The sequence below is a fragment of the Mytilus galloprovincialis genome, chromosome 2 (assembly GCF_965363235.1).
Source record: "Mytilus galloprovincialis chromosome 2, xbMytGall1.hap1.1, whole genome shotgun sequence".
Classification (NCBI taxonomy): domain Eukaryota; kingdom Metazoa; phylum Mollusca; class Bivalvia; order Mytilida; family Mytilidae; genus Mytilus; species Mytilus galloprovincialis.
Window position 1 is genome coordinate 95,673,541 of NC_134839.1, and position 17,024 is coordinate 95,690,564.

The following is a 17,024-nucleotide window of genomic DNA, read 5'->3' on the forward strand; positions in this document are numbered from 1 at the left end:
TAGCTGGCTCTGATTAAATTATATCTCACTAAAATTAAAATTTAAGAATAATAATTAAATATCAAAATTTTCTAGTTAAAAACTTTTGTTACTGTTGCTCATATAAACACTTAAACTTCTTATTTAAAAAAAAATAAAAAAATTATGTTGCGTACACATCGAAAATTTGACAAAAAATAAAAATATGGGGAATCTATTAAGAAAAGAAGTGAAGTAATAAGCCTAAATTAAAAAGTAACATACAAATATGATAATAGTCATTTTGTAGCTATACTACATTCCGGAAACAAGTATACTCTATTCATTTTCGGAACCAGCATTGTGGTTGTGTTGCCGATGCAATAGCAGAATGGTCTTTCAGTACCATGAGAAGACTTGAGAAATACAATTACAATCAAGAAATTATCTGGCTTGGTCTTTTGAACATAAACCGTGAAATCAGACATATTTTTTCAGCATATGAAAGCAGAGACATATAATACATTGTATTATATGTCTCTGATGAAAGGAGGGAAATGGTCCTTGATTTTTAGAATTATATTTGAGAATTAAAAGTTAAAAAAGACTAAAACATAGAGAAATGTAATTGTATTCATTAATGTATTTTCTCATTTAAAAAATATCATGTAAGTTGCACAGACGTTGTTCCTTATTATCCAATCTAACTCAACCCAATACACATTAGAAGTTTGTTTTTCTCTAATTATTGTTTTCTTCAAATTTATTAGGTCTTTCCACCTTTCTTGTGGAAAGACCTATTGTATTTGTTCTGATTATTTTTTTTTTTTTCTTCCGCCTAATTTTTTTCTTGCGGTGTAAAAATGTTTCAAAAGATGTCGCTTAGTTTTTTTGTATATGATATCATTCAGTCTATACGCTTTTGAAACTGACCCTGTTTAACCGAACACTTTTCTTTGTAAGAGTTATCTCCCCAAACACTGTTTTTCTTGTTATCAGATCTCCTCCGCAACCGTAAAAGAAAGCGACAAATTTATTTTTCCAAATTGCTCGTTATATCCTCAGGATGTTACGTTTTATTTTCACCGAAGCTTTACGAAGACTCCATATGAGAGTTATTTCCCCTTTTGTAATGAAATAAATGAAATAAATTTGTCACTGGAAAACCATTAGTGATAGAGGCCTAGGGTCTTTTGATTTGAGGTCCTTGGTCCAAAAAAATGAAAATGAGGTCAAGGTCAAAGGTCAAGGTCATGTTCAAAAATATGATTTTGGCTTGTTATCTCTTATTTTCAGAAATCCTATAAGATATCGACAAAATATTTTCACAAAATGTGTGTTACGACATGGCGTAACACGTAAATTTTAGTTAAAAGGGTACGTAAACATTTGATGCGACTTTTCCCCCTTTTATATCTTATATTAGTTGTATGGTAATATAACTCATTATCATTATAAAGTAAAGGCTTAGGGTCTTTTGATTTAAGATCCTTGGTCCAAAAAAATGAAAATTAGGTCAAGGTCAAAGGTCAAGGTCAAATTCTAAATTTTGATTTTTGCTTATTTTCACTCTTTTTCATTAACCTTATAAGATTTCAACAAATTATTTTTACTAAATTGTTAGTTGCGACATGTCGTAACTTATACATTTTGATTGGAAGGGTGCGAAGAGAATAAATGGGTTTTTTGCCCCTGTTATATTTAGAATTATGCGTAAAGTGATATTACTCATGAACCATACATAATACAGACCTAGGGTCTTTTAATTTGGGATCCTTGGCTTATGACCTTGAAATTGAGGTCAAGGTCATAGGTTAATTGGACGTTCTAGATTTTGACCTTTGCTTGAAATTCATATTTATATATCATTTAGCCATAGGAACTGACATTTTCAACTGAATTTTAATATTTTCATATCAAAATAGATCCTTATTGGTGGAAAGACCTTCAATTGTTCTTTGAACAATTGGTTTTTAATTTATCATATATTTAGTTTCAAAAGTTGATTTTAAACTGCTGAAAATCTGATTGTTGTGAGGTCATGTTAAGTCGCAGGCCTGAAATTCAGAGAACGCAGGATTTTTTCACTAATAACACAAGAGCTTCTGGGGCCTAGAGCGGCCCTAAGAACCCCTCGCCTTATGACTTACACTCGGCTTTGGTCCCCTCCGTAAAACATTCAGTATGCCTTCGGAATATACAAATATTAACGGTCGGTATGAGCTAATGATGGCCTTGAACTTGAACGTTTCGGTTCCCGGTTTGACGACGTCCTCATACGGTACCAGTTGAAATGGCGTTAAACGTCAGTCTACTGAAGTAATTTCTTGATCAGTTTGTGGAAACATCACAAACTCATTAATTCTTGATTTTATAATAGGGGAAACATAATTATATGAAAGCAAAGGCTTTTTATCGGGCATCGGCAAAATAGCAAATATGATATTTGACCAGCTCTGATTAATATAACCAGAGACATATAATACAATAATTAAATAATTGCATGTATTATATGTCTGTGATATAACTGACCTAATTAATATAGAAATATATTGCATCATCATAAATTTGATAAAAAAATATATATATACAAATATAGACAACCGCATAGCTCCAAAAATATTGCTTTTGAAATAATAGCTAGCTATTTGATTGGTATACCATATCTTTAAATAAAATAGTTTTCACCTTGACTTCCGCTTACCAGGTACTTACTATTCTAACGGGACTTGTCTCTATTAGTTTTCATTAATTTTAATTAATTTATTATCATGTATACATAATGATAAAATGTCCCTCTGCTAACTTAATATATTCTATTTTTCCAGCGCTGGCAAAATGACACTAAATTAATGATGTCAGTAAAATAGCCATTTCTATAGAAATAGACTATTTTGCCGGTTTGAACTAAGATATTTCACACAGTGCCGGCAAAATAGTAACTGCCTTTTATTTAACAACAAAGAAATATAGATTACATGTCGACTGCTTTCCTCATTTAATAATTTTCGTGAAATGTACGAGCTTATCATAGATAGCCGATAGAGCAACAATATAATTTATAGGTCAATAAATGAGGGGGGTTAGGAAGGGTCCTGATCCCGAAACCCGGGCTTAAAAACACGAAATCCCGAAGTCCCGAATTTAAATAAATTAAAATCCCGACATCCCGAAATCCCGAAATTCGGAAAAAGAAATCCCGGATCCCGAAATCCTGAGCTTAAAAAAAACGACCCCGATAAGCCCTCCTATCCTTTCCTCTTAAATCTCATAAAGGCTGAAAACAAAACTTTATTGGTGGTACACCATCAGGCTTTTGTTTGATATACATGAGTGGGGGGGGGGGGGGGGGTGCTAAATCGCTGTTATTTTGAAACTCTCTCCCTTTAAGCTTTCATTTCTTGAATTACACATTCCAAGCCCCCACCCCCCCCCCCCCCTTTTTCCATTTTTTTTAATTCCACATCCCTACTTTTATCTATCCCTGTCCGGTAAACATAAAAACAGTTTTGCTATAATTATGCACTGACCATGACTGATTTGATTAAGCCTTTTAGGGATTTTTTTTTATTAATATTTTTACTGAAGGGAAATGTCAAAATAGACCATGTCTGTTACTAGTATTAAGATAAGTAAAACATTTATGCCCTCCTTTCAACTGGTGTATTGTAGTTTTTTTTGTCCCAAATTTGTTTAAAATATGAAGCCTATTCTTGTTTTAAAGCATCCCACCTGGACAATTATTATTATAAAGTACATGCCATTCTTTCAACTTCCAAACTTTTTTACAGTGCTTTATTTTTTTGTATGCTATAAATCAATAAACATTTACAGTAATGACATGAGCGCATCATGATACGCCCGTCACATTTTCATAGAATAAATTTAATTTGAAATTTATAACCAGGTGCTCCGCAGGGCGCAGCTTTATACGACCGCAGAGGTCGAACCCTGAACAGTTGGGGCAAGTATGGACAAAACATTCAAGCGTGATACAGCTCTGAATTTGGATTGTGATCAAATTTTTGACATTACATGGGTTTTTTTACACAAAACAAATGTCAAGATTTTACAAATCAATTAAAGATTTCTTCTTATTTAAATCTAAAATTAAATAGTTGACACAGCATAGGTTTCTGACACAGAATGAATGTGGTCTAATGAACTTAAAAGTTTTTTTTTGCCTTTGAGCAATTCACTATGCTGTTGAATATTAATCCTCTCAAAAAAATGTTTGAAGAAATTTTCTTTTTATTTATGAAATCTGAAATGAGAAAAATTTAACCCCCCCCCTTTTTTCACATCCCCGTTTCCCTTTTTCCAAAACTGATATCAATTCAAATTTCTAATGGAGTTTGCAACAATAACTACTCTTTTAAATACATCATAAAATATTAAAATGTAAAATAAAGTGCTTGTTATCACTGAATGGTAAAGATTGGTTTGTAGTAAAAGTGAATATACATTGTTTATTGTATAAAACAATAAAAAAAACTTCATCAGCAACATTTTATATTGGCAAATTTCCAATGAAGTTATTTACATAAAGTTATTGGCAAATAAAAATAGAAAATGACATCATAGTCATGTCTGGCAAATTTCCAACATACATTATCTAAAACATTTTAGATAAGATAAGGAAAAAAAGCTTCATCAGCAACATTTTATATTGGCAAATTTCCAATGAAGTTATTTACATAAAGTTATTGGCAAATAAAAATAGAAAATGACATCATAGTCATGTCTGGCAAATTTCCAACATATATTATCAACTACTATTCTATACAAAGAAAGATAACTCCAATTGAAAATTAATTGCTATTGCACAATATTGTGCAATTAGATATTTCTTGCTATTGTGCAATACTGTGCAATTGAAAATTTCTTGCTATTGCACAATACTTGATATGGAATCCTGATTTGGACCAACTTGAAAATTTGGCCCATAATCAAAAATCAAAGTACATATTTAGATAAAGCATATCAAATAAGCCCAAGAATTTAATTTTTGTTAAAATCAAACTTAGTTTAATTTGGACCCTTTGGACCTTAATGTAGACCAATTTGAAAACTGGACCAAAAATTAAGAATCTACATACACAGTTAGATTTGGCATATCAAAGAACCCATTTATTCAATTTTTGAAGAAATCAAACAAAGTTTAATTTTGGACCCCCATTTGGACCAACTTGAAAACTAGGCCAATAATTAAAAATCTAAGTACATTTTTAAATTCAGCATATCAAAGAACCCCAAGGATTCAATTTTTGTTAAAATCAAACTAAGTTTAATTTTGGACCCTTTGGACCTTAATGTAGACCAATTTGAAAACGGGACCAAAAATTAAGAATCTACATACATAGTTAGATTCGGCATATCAAAGAACCCCAATTATTCAATTTTTGATGAAATCACACAAAGTTCAATTTTGGACCCTTTGGGCCCCTTATTCCTAAACTGTTAGGACCAAAACTCCCAAAATCAAACCCAACCTTCCTTTTATGGTCATAAACCTTGTGTTTAAATTTCATAGATTTCTATTTACTTATACTAAAGTTATGGTGCAAAAACCAAGAATAATGCTTATTTGGGCCCTTTTTTGGCCCTTAATTCCTAAACTGTTGGAACCAAAACCCCCAAAATCAATCCCAACCTTCCTTTTGTGGTCATAAACCTTGTGTCAAAATTTCATAGATTTCTATTCACTTAAACTAAAGTTATAGTGCGAAAACCAAGAAAATGCTTATTTGGGCCCTTTTTGGCCCCTAATTCCTAAAATGTTGGGACCAAAACTCCCAAAATCAATACCAACCTTCCTTTTGTGGTCATAAACCTTGTGTTAAAATTTCATAGATTTCCATTCACTTTTACTAAAGTTAGAGTGCGAAAACTAAAAGTATTCGGACGCCGGACGACGACGACGACGACGACGACGCCGACGCCAACATGATAGCAATATACGACGAAAAATTTTTCAAATTTTGCGGTCGTATAAAAATCAAACAGGAGATTACATTAATAGATATAAACAATTCACCAAAATTTCATAACATTTGCTGACGCATTGTTTAGTTATTGTTCGAAAACGGGAAAATCCCACCTTTTTTTTAAGTGAATAAAACCCCACAACTCAGAAATGTAAAATCTAAAATTTATAAAATTATAAACATCAACAGATATAAACTATTTACCAAAGTTTCTAGTCCGAGATTACTCTGACGTCCAACGGTTGTTTTGCCAGACAAGCTTGGGCCGTGGGATCACGTCTTGCAGAGTAATCTCGGACTACAAAGTTTCATGAGAACTGCTGAAAGCATTTTTTAGTTTTTGTCCAAATCTAGAGAAATCCCTTTTTCTGACAAATATATGACTCTGTAACTCAGAAACGTGAAATATTAAATTTATAAAAATCAAAAGGGAGTTCTTGTCAATAGATAAAAACAATTCACCAAAATCTCGCAAGTTGGTGAAAGCATTCTTTTTAATGAAAAAAAAAAATTCAACTCGGAAACGTAAAATATATTTATCAAATAAAACAAAAGGGAGCTCACGTCAATAGATAAAAAACAAAGTTTTATGAAAATTGGTAAATGGGTTTTAAAGTTAATGTCCAACATGTTGACGACGGACGGACACACAGTCAACTGAATAACACAATATGTTCCGTAAACGGGCATATACAAATTATCTTGATTCTTAATGTCTTTTCTGTGGCCATCTTAACTAGTTGAAAAGATATAAAGGTGAAGCTATATCTTAATACAGGAAATAAAATACTATATATAGTACCCGCCTTAGAACAATTACCCTCAAACTCAATCCCAGCCTTCTCTTTGTACATGTAGTACAATTTTAGATAGATATTCTTAAACACAAGTTACTGTCTGGAAACTACAAAAAATGCCGGTCTATGGTCCTGGATTCCTGTATGTTTTGAGCAATTAGCTTTAAACTCAATCCCAGCCTTATATTTGTGATATGGAACCTTGTGGTCAAGGTCACATGAAACCTGCCAACGGTCAAGTGTGCCTTACAATCATTTCACAAATCAAATACAGTTTACCTACAGTATCAAAGTTATCTGAAATGAAGTTGAGGTCAGGTAAACCCTGTCTGATAGGCATGTAGACATTGCAAGGAACCAATATACCAAATAGTAAACATATTACTCATAATCATGGAAATTCACACAACAAAAATTGAAATGAGCCAGACGTCACATCTTGATACGACTGCAGATGTTGAACCCTGAAGGCTGAACAATATTTGATAAAACATTCAAGCTTGATACAGCTTTGTATTTCAATTGTGATTAAAATTTGACAGAGTAAAGGTTTCCGAAACCGAATGAATGTGGTCTATGCATGTAAAACCAGATGCTCCACAGGGCGCAGCTTTTTACGACCGCAGAGGTTGAACCCTGAACAGTTGGGGCAAGTATAGACACAACATTCAAGCTGGATTCAGCACGGATTGTGATTAACTAGTTGACACAGCATAGGTTTCACAGAATGAATGTGGTCTAAGAACTTAAACTTAAAAACTTAAAAATTTTAAAATGGACATTTACCATTTATGGTCCAATATTTAAAATCTAAATACATGGTTAGATTCAACATATCATACAACCCCTAGAATTCAATTTTTGATGAAATCAAATAATGTTCAATTTTAGACCCTTTAGACCTCAATGTGGACCAATTTGATAACCGGGCCCAAATGTTAAAAATCTAAATACATGGTTAGATTCAGCATATTGAAGAACCCCATATATTCAATTTTTGTTGAAATCAAACAAAGTTAAATTTTGGACCCTGATTTGGACCAACTTGAAAACTGGGCCCATAATTAATAAATAGTTGACACAGCATGGGTTTCTGACACAGAATGAATGTGGTCTAATAAACTTAAAATCTGTTTTTTGCCTTTGAGCAATTCACTATCCTGTTGAATATTAATCCTCTCAAAAAAATGTTTGAAGAAATTTCTTTTTATTTATGAAATCTGAAATGAGAAAAATTGAACCCCCCCCTCCCCCCAATTTTTTTTTCACATCCCCCTTTCCCTTTTTCCAAAACTGATCTCAATTCAAATTTCTAATGGAGTTTTCAACAATAACTACTCATTTAAATACATCATAAAATATTAAAATGTAAAATAAAGTGCTTGTTATCACTGAATGGTAAAGATTGTTTTAATTTATCAGTTGGTAGTAAAAGTGAATATACATTGTATATTGTATAAAACAATGATTTAAGTTGATTCAACTACTATTCTGGACAAAGAAAGATAACTCCAATTGAAAATTTCTTGCTATTGCACAATATTGTGCAATTAGATATTTCTTGCTATTGCGCAATACTGTGCAATTGAAAATATTTGCTATTGCACAATACTGTGCAATTGAAGATTTTTCGCTATTGCACAATACTGTGCAATTATAATTTCTTGCGATTGCACAGTACTGTGCAATTGAAGATTTCTTGCTATTGCTGAATATACTGTGCAATTGAAAATTTCTTGCAATTGCACAATACTTAATATAATAATTTTGGCTCCTGATTTGGACCAAATTGAAAACTGGGCCAATAATCAAAAATAGATTCAGCATATCAAAGAAGCCCAAGAATTCAATTTTTGTTAAAATCAAACTTAGTTTAATTTTGGACCCTTTGAACTTTAATGTAGACCAATTTGAAAACGGGACCAAAAATTAAGAATCTACATACACAGTTAGATTTGGCATATCAAAGAACCCCAATTACTCAATTTTTGATGAAATCAAACAAAGTTTAATTTTGGACCCCGATTTGGATCAACTTGAAAACTGGACCAATAATCAACCAGGTGCTCCGCAGGGCGCAGCTTTATACGACCGCAGAGGTCGAACCCTGAACAGTTGGGGCAAGTATGGACAAAACATTCAAGCGTGATACAGCTCTGAATTTGGATTGTGATCAAATTTTTGACATTACATGGGTTTTTTTTACACAAAACAAATGTCAAGATTTTACAAATCAATTAAAGATTTCTTCTTCAAACTTTTTAAATCTAAAATTAAATAGTTGACACAGCATAGGTTTCTGACACAGAATGAATGTGGTCTAATGAACTTAAAAGTTTTTTTTTGCCTTTGAGCAATTCACTATGCTGTTGAATATTAATCCTCTTAAAAAAATGTTTGAAGAAATTTTCTTTTTATTTATGAAATCTGAAATGAGAAAAATTTAAACCCCCCCCCCCCTTTTTTTTCACATCCCTGTTTCCCTTTCTCCAAAACTGATATCAATTCAAATTTCTAATGGAGTTTGCAACAATAACTACTCATTTAAATACATCATAAAATATTAAAATGTAAAATAAAGTGCTTGTTATCACTGAATGGTAAAGATTGGTTGGTAGTAAAAGTGAATATACATTGTTTATTGTATAAAACAATAAAAAAAAATTCATCAGCAACATTTTATATTGGCAAATTTTCAATGAAGTTATTTACATAAAGTTATTGGCAAATAAAAATAGAAAATGACATCATAGTCATGTCTGGCAAATGTCCAACATACATTATCTAAAAACATTTTAGATAAGATAAGGAAAAAAAGCTTCATCAGCAACATTTTATATTGGCAAATTTCCAATGAAGTTATTTACATAAAGTTATTGGCAAATAAAAATAGAAAATGACATCATAGTCATGTCTGGCAAATTTCCAACATATATTATCAACTACTATTCTATACAAAGAAAGATAACTCCAATTGAAAATTAATTGCTATTGCACAATATTGTGCAATTAGATATTTCTTGCTATTGTGCAATACTGTGCAATTGAAAATTTCTTGCTATTGCACAATACTTGATATGGAATCCTGATTTGGACCAACTTGAAAACTGGGCCCATAATCAAAAATCAAAGTACATATTTAGATAAAGCATATCAAATAAGCCCAAGAATTTAATTTTTGTTAAAATCAAACTTAGTTTAATTTTGGACCCTTTGGACCTTAATGTAGACCAATTTGAAAACTGGACCAAAAATTAAGAATTTACATACACAGTTAGATTTGGCATATCAAAGAACCCATTTATTCAATTTTTGATGAAATCAAACAAAGTTTAATTTTGGACCCCCATTTGGACCAACTTGAAAACTAGGCCAATAATTAAAAATCTAAGTACATTTTTAAATTCAGCATATCAAAGAACCCCAAGGATTCAATTTTTGTTAAAATCAAACTAAGTTTAATTTTGGACCCTTTGGACCTTAATGTAGACCAATTTGAAAACGGGACCAAAAATTAAGAATCTACATACATAGTTAGATTCGGCATATCAAAGAACCCCAATTATTCAATTTTTGATGAAATCACACAAAGTTCAATTTTGGACCCTTTGGGCCCCTTATTCCTAAACTGTTAGGATCAAAACTCCCAAAATCAAACCCAACCTTCCTTTTATGGTCATAAACCTTGTATTTAAATTTCATAGATTTCTATTTACTTATACTAAAGTTATGATGCAAAAACCAAAAATAATGCTTATTTGGGCCCCTTTTTGGCCCCTAATTCATAAACTGTTGTGACCTCAACTCCAAAAATCAATCCCAACCTTCCTTTTGTGGTCATAAACCTTGTGTTAAAATTTCATTGATTTCTATTTACTTATACTAAAGTTATTGTGCGAAAACCAAGAATAATGCTTATTTGGGCCCTTTTTGGCCCTTAATTCCTAAACTGTTGGAACCAAAACTCCCAAAATCAATCCCAACCTTCCTTTTGTGGTCATAAACCTTGTGTCAAAATTTCATAGATTTCTATTCACTTAAACTTAAGTTATAGTGCGAAAACCAAGAAAATGCATATTTGGGCCCTTTTTGGCCCCTAATTCCTAAAATGTTGGGACCAAAACTCCCAAAATCAATCCCAACCTTCCTTTTGTGGTCATAAACCTTGTGTTAAAATTTCATTGATTTCTATTCACTTTTACTAAAGTTAGAGTGCGAAAAACTAAAAGTATTCGGACGACGACGACGACGACGACGACGCCAACGTGATAGCAATATACGACGAAAAAATTTTCAAATTTTGCGGTCGTATAAAAATCTATGTACAATTTTAGATTCAGCATATCAAAGAACCCCAAGGATTCAATTTTTGTTAAAATCAAACTAAGTTTAATTTTGGACCCTTTGGACCTTAATGTAGACCAATTTGAAAATGGGACCAAATATTAAGAATCTACATACACAGTTAAATTCGGCATATCAAAGAACCCCAATTATTCAATTTTTGATGAAATCATACAAAGTTTAATTTTGGACCCTTTTGGCCCCTTATTCCTAAACTGTTGAGACCAAACCTCCCAAAACCAAGCCCAACCTTCCTTTTATGGTCATAAACCTTGTGTTTAAATTTCATAGATTTCTATTTACTTATACCTAAGTTATGATGAGAAAACCTAGAAAAATGCTTATTTGGGCCCCTTTTTGGCCCCCAATTCCTAAACTGTTGGGATCTCAACTCCCAAAATCAATCCCAACCCTTCCTTTTGTGTTCATAAACCTTGTGTTTAAATTTCATTGATTTCTATTTACTTATACTAAAGTTATTGTGCGAAAACCAAGAATAATGCTTATTTGGGCTCTTTTTTGGCCCCTAATTCCTAAACTGTTGGGACCAAAACTTCCAAAATCAATCCCAACCTTTCTTTTATGGTCATAAACCTTGTGTTTAAATTACATAGATTTCTATTTACTTTTACTAAAGTTAAGTGCCAAAACCAAATGTCTTCGGACGACGGACAACAACGACGACGAGGCCAACGCGATACCAATATACGACCAAAATTTTTTCAATTTTTGCGGTCGTATAAAAATTCAAATTAGACATATACCTACATTTGCATTAGGGTCCAGTATCCAAAATCTAAATGTTTAGGTAGATTCAGCATTTTAAACCACCAACAAAACATATATTTTTTTAACTAATTTTTTACCCTTCGGACCTTAATATGAGCCAATTTGAAAACCATGACAGGCCAAAAATCAAAATTCCAAGTACACTGTTAGATCCAGCATATCAAAGAAACTAACAAAATTCATTTTATGCATGTTGAAACCAAACAAAACTATATTTTGGACCTAAAATGACTTTTGTCATTTCAGGGCCTTTTATAACTGACAATGCAGTATGGGCATTATTCCTTGTTGAAGGCTGTACAGTAACCAATAGTTGTTGATTTCTGTGATTTCTCTTGTGGAGAGTTGTCTCATCTGCAATTATACCACATCATCTTTTTTACATTCAATGTGGATGAAATTCCAAAAGGACTTGTAATGTTTCATTTTGGACCTTTTGAACCTTAATATGGACCAATTTTAAAAATTAGACACAAAATGAAAATTCTGAATACACAGTTATATCCAGCATATCAAGCAAACCAACAAATTCAATATTTGTAGTAATCAAACAAAATTAAAATTAGGATCTAAAATTAGCTCAATATGGACCAAATTCAAAAAGGACTAAACAAGAATGTGTTCCCAGTACATGGATGCCCCACTCGCACTATCATTTTCTATGTTCAGTGGACCGTGAAATTGGGGTCAAAACTCTAATTTGACATTAAAATAAGAAAGATCATATCATATGGAACATATATACTAAGTTTCAGGTTGATTGGACTTCAACTTCATCAAAAACTAACTCGACCAAAAACTTTAACCTGAAACTGGAAAGACGATCAAACTAACGAACGCACAGACCAGATAACATAATGCCCCTCTACTATCGTAGGTGGGGCATAAAAATTAGAAATAGTGTGTACACTGTTAGTTTTGGCTAATCAAAGAGACTAAATAATATTTTTTTTAATGAATTCAAACAGTTTTTTTTATTTTGGATCCTTAAAACCTCAATGTTGACCAATGTAAAAGCAGGACCCAAAAATCCAAAATAGCAATATAGTTTGATTCAGCATGCAAAAAGACCCCACAATTTCAAGACTTTGAATGAAACCCCATTGAAACAATACCGTTTGTATAAATTGCTTAATTCTTAAAATACATTCTACTTTTGCCCAAACAAACAAGAGACTACTATATTAGACTAATGTCAACAACAGGGCACTATTAATCCATATTTTCTGTCACATAAACATTATAGAAGATATACAATCAATTTATGAAATAATAAATTGTAGAAAAGTAGAGACAATAACCTCTTTTTGGGCAGCAATAAACTCAGTAAACAAATAATGATTTTAATTCTTAAATTCATTATTTTTTAAAAATACATTTATGGAACACGACCGGATCTTTTCTACGAAAAAAATAACAATTTTATCCCAGTGTTCATATTTTGACAAAATCCATCCATGTATCTGCAAATAACAAAATTTTGCACAAATTCTGACACCTCAGGTTGTATTGTCTGACTTTACGTTACTCTTTTATTCATTACTTCACACTTTGGTAGTTTTAAACCATAAGTTCACTTGTTTATCATTGTTCCTGAAAGAAAAAAGTACATATTATTGTACATGTATATAATAAATGTTGATGTACAATGTATGTAAAACAAAAAATTATGCATACATCATGTCCATTAATGTGGCATGGAAAAAAATCCCCTTCTAGTTTTTATACATTTTGTATATATCTCTTCTTGTTATATGTCATGGTATTTTCTGATATTTTTAATGCAGCAATTAAAAAAAAAATGCTGACTTGTAATTTATCATTTGGCAGAGGTAAAATTTCATATTTCTGACTTGTGATTAAGCTCAGAAACACTGATGATGAATTAAGACACTTGCAAGTGAATAATTCAACCTCATTGAATCCCTATTCATGTGATCTTCAATTAAACCCTTAGCTAGAAATGGATTATGCATGGTTGATGTGTGTTAGGCTATTAATCAGTTATTAGAAAAGAATGTCAACATTGAAAGTGAAATAAAGGTAAATCATTAGATTGACTGATTCGATCCACAAAAAAATCAGTCTTATACAGGTAAAATCGAAAACTAGCTTATTTTTTTAACCTTACAAGTTTATACATGTATATAAATACTTGTACATACTTGTATATATCAGTTAGACTGAAATGAGTGATCTTAAATCACTGATTCAAGTAACATTTTGTCCAGAAATGTTGGAAGTAAGAGTTGTCTTTCTTTAATAATCATCAATTTTAAAAGTACTAGTAGTATAAATAAAACACTAGACTAAGTGATTTAATTTTATTGTACTTTAAATATACTGTACATTTTTTATGAATCAGGGACTAATTATGTTCATATATGAAATCCCATTTAGTTTATTTAAAATCACCTCAGTAAATAGTTTCTGGTGTTTTCTTTCATTATCAGGTATGGAATGTCAGACCTTTTTACTAGGGTCATCCCTCTGACAAACATGCAAGAAAGCTAGTCCTACTGTACCTAGGCCTTCTCGTGTCAAATACTGGTAGACCATTTCTGAAAGACAATTCAACTATAAACATTGATTTCAAAAATTCGGATAACACAAATTCAAAGTGAGGTCAATAAATAGTCTTTTACATGTTTTAATCAAAACAAGTTTTAGATCTATAGAATATAAACAAATTTCAAGACCTGCTTTCTTTCAAATTCCCTCATGAGATTTGTTGACCTGAATTTTCATACTCTATTATATAAACAATGATATTTAAAACAGATATTCAAATGATTTTAAAGGATGTTTAAGCTTAAACAATATAGTTAGTACTGTTGATTAAAACACTTGTGACAATATACATTGTTAAAGGAGGATGACCATTATCAGGATTCTCACTACAGATTTTTTTTTTTACATGACGAGTCAAGCAGTGAAAAGATGAAATTTTATTGATACACTTTACATATGCATGCTCACAAAATTTTGAAAAGTTTGCAAGTACAATGTACATGATGTATGAATATTAATACTGAAACATACATGATGATCATCTGATGAGTTGAGCCTTTTCAACTAATATTTAGGATAAATTACATTGAATTAAAAAGGCTTAAAATTTACAGTAACTGACAGAAAAATGTAAACAATTACAAACAATGTACATGTTCTAAAGGTATACATATTTTGCCTTGCAAAAGTCTGCCTTGAGTCACAAGCCCAATGTCTGAGTCTGGTACATGCAAATTTAAAATAGATACAAATTTAGTAAAATAATTTTTGAGGGTCTTATGAAGGAAAAATGTGGAAATTTCTGGTGGCCATGCTGAAAGCATTAATATGTGATCCACTGTTTTAGGGTTTGTATGACCAAATGATTTATTGTCTGACATTTTGAGGGTCACACAAAGTTTGTGATACATAGCTGAAAGGCTTCAAAGCAAAAAAAAATGTAAAAGCCTTTCAATACCTCATAATTATTTGGACTAACACCAAGCGTCATCGGATACAGACAGCCTGAGAACCTTTACTAAATTTATCAATATGTTTTTTTTATCTTAGGTTTGTACATTTGTACTTCTTTCCAAAATTTCACTTGATGTAGCTGTAGGCCTCAGATCAAAATTAATTCCCTTTGTTCGTGGTCTAGGAATATAGTTCCCAATTATTATATAGGGTATTTCTTCCCAAGTAATCTGTCTACTGTTTTCTTTGAAATGTTTACTATTAAAGTGGTCCTATCAGTTGCATTTATATTGAAATAAGTAAAACATGTGGAAAAAAATTATTGTTGGAAGTGAAAGTAGTGATTTGGCCAAAATGAAAGTAGGGTAGAAATTAGCCTTCGTCATTTATTCAAGATTCAAATCCTACCATTGGCATGCTAATAGGGCCCTCAAAAGAAAAAGCACTGATGGAATTTGTCCTGGGACAAGTATATTTTATCAGAATAATAATGGTCTATATTAAAGCAGTTAAATTTATTTCATGTTTGTAGCGGTGCAAATTTTTTAATTCAATTTGACTGTAACTAAAAAATGCATTGTAGCCAAGGGGAAGAATAAATGTGTTCTGAGGCCTGTATATGCCTCTATATAAATATGACACCGGGTGACCCCCCCTTTTTTTGGAGGGGGTCTACCATAACATAACGAATCCGGGTCCACTATAAACCCAGGTCTTTGAGTTGTAGACATGTTTTGAGGATCACCAGTGATCACTGCTTCTGAAATTGGTTGTGACTTGTGTACGCCTTTTTGAGACCCCTCGCCCATGTTTCACATCATAAAAACACAACTTGTACAAATCTTTCTTTGTAAAAATAGAGGAAAATACTGATTTTTTCGTCAAAAAAACGAGCAGCACGTTTATATTTTACTTAGAAAGCTTGCAAAGTTGTTTTTAACAATTTCTTGGGCTAAAGTTGCGAGTTTGACACAAAAAGAAGGGCCTCGCGGCCACTTCAAAAGCTTGCCCATCTGTGGGCGATTAATAATTGTTCAAAAAAATTATACCACACGAATCGGGTGAGTTTTGGCTATCTTACTTTCAAGATGGGCAACTTAAAATTACTCCACTCACCTGTATCGTGGCTTTCTGTAACCCACTACCATCTTCGAAGCGGCAAAGAGGAACAACAATGCGTAACTGCGCATGCTCGAGATCGTTCATTTCAAATAGTAAAATTAGCCCATACCGGACGGTATTGTCAAGAATTTCAATAACGGCCGGGAAACAGACTAGTCTGGAGTGGTCGATAGGGTTTTCTATGTGATGCTATATCGCGTACGTGGTATCCTTGAGCATGTTAAGTTTTGAGTCAGATTTTAAAATCTAAAATCTAAGAGCTTAAAATATGATCTTCAAAATCTCAACTTTGTATGATTTTAAATCTAAAATTTAAACCCTAAAACCTCATTTTTTTTTAAATTGGTAGTCGTCTATTATCTAAAAGGCAGTGGCTATTTGACCGGCACCGGCAAAATAGCAATTTTGCTATTTAGCTGGCTCTGATTAAATTATATCTCACTAAAATTAAAATTTAAGAATAATAATTAAATATCAAAATTTTCTAGTTAAAAACTTTTGTTACTGTTGCTCATATAAACACTTAAACTTCTTATTTAAAAAAAAATAAAAAAATTATGTT

General features: G+C 31.8%; 1 long non-coding RNA gene across 1 annotated transcript; it reads right to left on the reverse strand.

Annotated features, from left to right (window-relative positions):
• Positions 1–13,204: 13,204 nt before the first annotated feature.
• LOC143064969 (uncharacterized) lies at positions 13,205–16,614 on the reverse strand. The gene is made up of 3 exons (XR_012975366.1): positions 16,457–16,614; positions 14,291–14,436; positions 13,205–13,468 (listed from the first exon to the last, which is right to left on the reverse strand). It is a non-coding gene; the product is annotated as an uncharacterized LOC143064969 (long non-coding RNA).
• Positions 16,615–17,024: the final 410 nt, after the last annotated feature.